The sequence below is a fragment of the Sphaeramia orbicularis genome, chromosome 17 (assembly GCF_902148855.1).
Source record: "Sphaeramia orbicularis chromosome 17, fSphaOr1.1, whole genome shotgun sequence".
Lineage (NCBI taxonomy): Eukaryota > Metazoa > Chordata > Actinopteri > Kurtiformes > Apogonidae > Sphaeramia > Sphaeramia orbicularis.
This window is the reverse complement of record NC_043973.1, coordinates 4,039,798-4,045,526: the sequence shown is the minus strand read 5'-3', so window position 1 is coordinate 4,045,526 and position 5,729 is coordinate 4,039,798.

Sequence of the window (5,729 nt, the reverse complement as noted above, 5' to 3'; positions counted from 1 at the left end):
GACAAAGCTACTGATCAGATTCATTTTAAATTTTTTATGTAGCTTCCTTGGGACAATGTCCAAATGTGTTCACAGTTTTGAGAAATACTGATTTTTGAATTTTTGACAAATTTTTTAAAATATTAATAATGTGCCTTTACTTAAAATGGTCCAAATTTTGATAACTTATACCATTAAAATAATTAGAGATATTAATATAGTTACTATTGAGCACTGATCGAAGTCATATTTGGACTCTCACTTAATTAGTTCAGTTCTCCTCCAGTGAAAGCACCACCCACTTCTATTGGGAGACTGATCTCCTGCATCAAGACCACAGGACTCTAACATAGCGGCAGAACCTGACAATCTTGCAAATTTAAGTTGTTATTGATTCTTGACAGACCGTGCCAGTGAGACACAGGGCCATTGGTCCTACTTTTATTCTTATACTTGCATGGAACAGCTGTGAGTGATTGTGTGGAGAAGGTCGCATCTGTTATCACTGAGAGCCACACATGTACCTTGCATATTGAACCAGGGGGCGGAGTTGATGTTGAAGGGGAGTCTTCACTACAAGGATTGGAAAATTCCCAGTAAGGTGGTGGCTCAAACTGGCCAGGAAAGCAGTCAAGTGGAGACAGACATTTTTGTATCAGGGGACAACTCTGTGTCCTCTGCTTTACTTCTTGACCAATCAGAACACTGCAATGGGGCTGGATGCTTTCACACATCAGTGGCCACAGGTCCTCCTGTATGTTCCTCCCCCCTCCCACCATGTATGTTCTCTCCCATCCTTGCCAGGGTATGAGAGGGGGGTCTCATGTTTATTCTGATAGCTCCTGCTGGCTAAGGAAACATCGGCTAGAGGAGATGTTCCAGCTGCTGCGTGGCCAGCCGTGGCCCCCGCCCCTCCACATGGACTGTTGTATGTGCGCAGGGAGATCTTCCCCCCTCACCGGGCCTGGCCTTTGAAAGGTTAAACCTGTCCACTGCCGGGTTTCCACATAATGTCAGTGTGACCCTTCAGAGTCCCAGAACCTCCTCTACACATTGTGCTTATGACAGTAAATGGCATGTGCCTGAGGACTGGTGCATAAATGCAGAGGTGATGGCTTTCCAGACTTCTGGACCTGTTATTTCAACAGTTCCACAAGGGTTCCTAGATAGAGGTTTGGCTTTCTAAACCATCCAAGTGTATTTAACTGTTACATCAGCTCGTCACATAGAATTTGGGGACAAAATGGCAGGGCAGCATCCTCTCATTTGTCAGTTTGTGAAAGGTGTAATTACTCCTAATTACTCCGTAGGACTTTTCACGGGCACTTGTCGTGCCCACCTTTTGGGCCCATGAATCAGATAAAGATTAAAATACTCTCTTTAAAATTGTTTTATTGCTCATGCTAGCCTCTGCTCAGTGTGAGTGAAATCCATGCTTTGTCGGTGAACTCGTCCTGCAAGCAGTTTCTATGTCCAGATTCAAAGGTTTTGCGAAAACCCAATCCTATGTACATGACGAAGGTTTGTGAGCTAGCATTGTCAGATCACCCTGTTGAGCTGTCAGAATTCTATCCAACCCCCTTTTCCACACAGGAGCATGAACGGCTTAATGCGCTCTACCCAGTGTGCACATTACATGCTTTCGTGAACAGGACAGCTGGTCATTCCACTTGTGGAATGGTATTATCCTACATCATGGGCACTATTTCAGAGCACTTCTCTGGAAGAGATTTGTGTGACTGCCAGTTGGGCGATGAATCACATTTTTACAAGATTCTATAAATTGGATATTACTGCACCTGCATTGTCTGACACAGTTTTGAGCGTGGGGTCAGTCCCAAGTATGCCTGTCTAGTTGGCTGTGTGGGGGTTACCTTCGAGGTCTTTGACGTTAGCTTGTCTGGCATTATGGGAATCTCTCTATCCTGAATTTTGAATGAGAACTTCAGGTTAAGAAATTAACTCCGGTCCTCTGAAACATGACTCACCAGATCACCCTCCTTGCCCGGAGTGAGGAAGAGGTGGGCTTACTTGGTGCTCTTATAGTAGGAGGAGACCCCTCCGTCAAGGAGCAGAGGTCATGTCTGTCTGCCGGTCAAGGCTGGAATAGTGTAAACAGGCTTCACAGAACAACACAGGGAGTGTGTCCCATAGTGAGATACCTCACTCATATTTCAGAGGACCAGGTACATTTCTTAACCTTTGATTCTGTTGGATTAAGATCTGGGCTATGTGGTGGTCACTCAAACATTTACTTTGTGGATCTTTGTAGCTATGCTAAAGGTCATTGTCCCGCTTAAAGTTCCATTAATTTTCAAGATCACCCCAGAATTGTCCTTATTCATGAAAGGAAGCAAAACACCCTGACAGCATGATGTTCCATGCCTGTGCTTTACAGTCCAAATGGTGTTCCTTGGGTCATCAACTTCTTCTCACCACATAAACACAGATCAGTGTGACAAAAAAGTTTTATTTGGATGACTGTCCAGAGGATGTTCTTACAGAAGACATGTGTGGCATAGCTCATTTGTAAAATTCAGTCTTCTATTTTCTGTCAGTCTTCGAGGACCGTCTTCCTCCTTCTGGAGCAGCCTTTCAGGTTCTGATGATACATCAGTCTTTACTGTGGAGATATTTTCGGATCTGTTACCTCCATCATCTTTAACAGTTCAAAGACTGTTGTCCTGGGATGCTTTTGAAGAAGCCATACTGAAATCCATCCATCTGTGAGACTCGGTGTATGCCTCCTTCCTTCAGTGGCTTTGTGGGTCGATGTTTGTACACAATACTTTCAAACATTTGGAAATTTCTTCCAAGGACAAACTAGAGTTATGGAAGTCTACACATTTTTTCTCCAAGGTCTTTGTTTATATTTCTTTAGATTTTCCCATGATTACAAGCAAACGGACACTGGGTCTGAAGAAAGGCCCAAAAATATAAACACATTTTCACTCCCAATGATGACAATAAAATGGAAAATAAAATTCATAAACACTTTCATTTGTGTATTCTCACTTGGAATTGTTGGGTCATAATGAAGCATTTTAGCTTTAGAAGTGTTTTTAGCGGCTACCGCAGGTATTCTTTAGTTTGCAAATTGTAATTTCATCATTAGATCTGACCAGTGATTACATACTGAGCGTGTAACGCACCACATGTTGATTAAAGCATATAAAAGGAACAGAAACGAACCTTATGTAAGTTGCAGTATATTTGTTATAACTAATACCTAATGACCGGATATAGAGTCAGAGCAGTTTGGCCACCGACACAAACATCACCTTTTTGGGCAAATACAACCCTCATCTGTTGATCATAAAAGTCCAATGTATAATATTTAGGGGGAACTAATAGAGAGGTGAAATCCAGCACCTTCCATGGTGCCCCATGGAACATTATTTCTGAAACACTATGAACGGTAATCAACAGTGAAAGACATCTTTTTTTTCACCCCTTTGGAAGTGCGTCATCAACAATACAACAATGACTGTCTATTTAAAATATAGTTGCCCATGTTAAGAAAGTCCGTTTGTGGTGACGATATTAAAGAAACATCTTGTTTTATGTGAAATGGCTCAATAGAATGAATCTTTTGACGCACATGACACGTCACCAACACCAAAACCACTGTGACCTTGGCATATTTCACCTAATTAGGGTCAAATGTACCATTTTTGAGAGTGAGGTATTAAAGGGATTAAAAAAAAAAAAAAACAGGCTGGAGATGTGTTCATGGCCTCTTGGAGGCAGTTCTTAAGTTTAAAATTTGTTTTGACTTTAAGACCATGTATCTCAGTGATTTAGAGGAACTCAAGTGTGCTACGAGAGATAAATGTTTATTGAGATTACTGTTAGTGCCAAGTAAGAAAACTCTGACCAGAAAATGGCTGAAAAGAGACATACCTACAATAAATGACTGGACTGATGTAGTGTACAATATATATGTCATGGAGAGAATCACATTTAATTTAAGATGTAAAACTGATATTTTTATTGAAAATTTGTCAAAGTGACTCACTTATATTGTAACTGTGAGACCGGACTTTGTATAATTTTAAAGGACCTTCAAACTTTACTTTAAAGAAAAAATGAATAAGGGTATACGGGTATATCGATGCATATGTGTGATGTATGTATGTGTAGACTAGATGCTGCTCTAATGTTGGACTCTCCCCCCTGTTGTCTGTTTGTTTTGTATTGTTTTGTTAATGTAATTATTTGTGTTATGGTTTTCTCAAAAACAAAATAAAAAGAAAATGTAAAAAAAACAAAAAACAAAAACTACAAGTCCGGTCATGTTGAACCTGCACAGACATAGACTGAACAGACTGTAGCAACAGATGATTATTGTACATTTCCAAGTGCTGAGTCTTCCTGTTTATATATTTCCTCAGTCCTGTACTTCAAACTGAACAAGCAGAGGGAATATAAGGGTGACATGATGGCACAGTGGTTCGTGCTTCAGCTAAACAGTTAGAAGGTTCTGGGTTGAGTCAGACCCATCTCCCTCTGCACCGTGTGGGTTTCCTTTAAGGTTTCCCATCATTAACCCTCTATGGCATGACTTTTTATTTTTGGAGGAAAAAAATATCCCCCCCTCCACCAGATTTTGGTTTGTTGCCCCAGGGCAACAATATGCAATAAGAGGACTAAAACGCCAAGGTTTTCTATATTATTTATTAAGTGAGATGAGGAATAAATAAACAATAAATACAGCAACACCAACAGTTTCAACACATTTTATTTCAACAAACATCAGTCAGAAAGGGTTTCTCTGTCACTGGGTTAGAAATGAGCTGTAGTGTGTGTTTCTGAATGTGTGTTGTTGTGTGGTACTGGTTGAATCAGTGTTTCTCCTGTTAGTTTGTATTATTCTGTATGGAACCTCAGAAAGCAGTGGTTGGTGGATGTGTAACAGGTGGACATCACTTTTTCGATACTTGGCGTTAGAGGTACCTTTGCATCCTGGTACCTTCCTTCTCCATTTGCCTTCATCCATGTCCATCCAGTGGGCTGTGGTGTCCAAATGCACATCATGGACAGGAATGAGTGGCTTTTCTTCATACTCTACAGCAGTTGTGGAACTGGGAAGATCTCTCCTTTGCTCCAGATTTTTGCCAGTTTTGCTCTTTCTGTGATATATGACTTGAACATATAAAGCTTCATCTCTTCCTCTTTTCTCGTCCCATTGTTGCTACAGTTTCTCTTGTAGAACAGCCAGTCAGTCATCATGGTCATGTCCATAAAGTGGAACATCAGCCAGTGGTACCACTGCTTCATCATCTTCATTTTCCTCTTCATCCACAAACTCGTTGTCAGACAGGACATCTGTTTTCAAAAGAAACCAGGAGGCATAATGTTAGAATAGGTCAAATACCTCTGTTCATCCACTGGTGCATGCATGCACGTGCACACACACACACACACACGCACACACACACACACACGTGCACACGCATGTTCATTCCATACAGTATGTTACTGACTGGACCCTGGTCTCCTATCTGTCCCTCAAACCTGTTTCTGGGTCCACTTTTCCTCACTGTCCTCACTGATGGAATGAATGACCCTAACTGCCCGATCATGTTCCTTACAGTCACAAAATGTTTATGCATCCATGTCCTGTGAGTATTGGAAGGTAGTGCAGCAAAAAAAATGATAATTTTGATGACTCTGCATCCCTACACATCTCCACCCGTTGGAATGTTATTGGTCAAACAAAAGTGGTTGATCTGCACGATGTTGCCCTG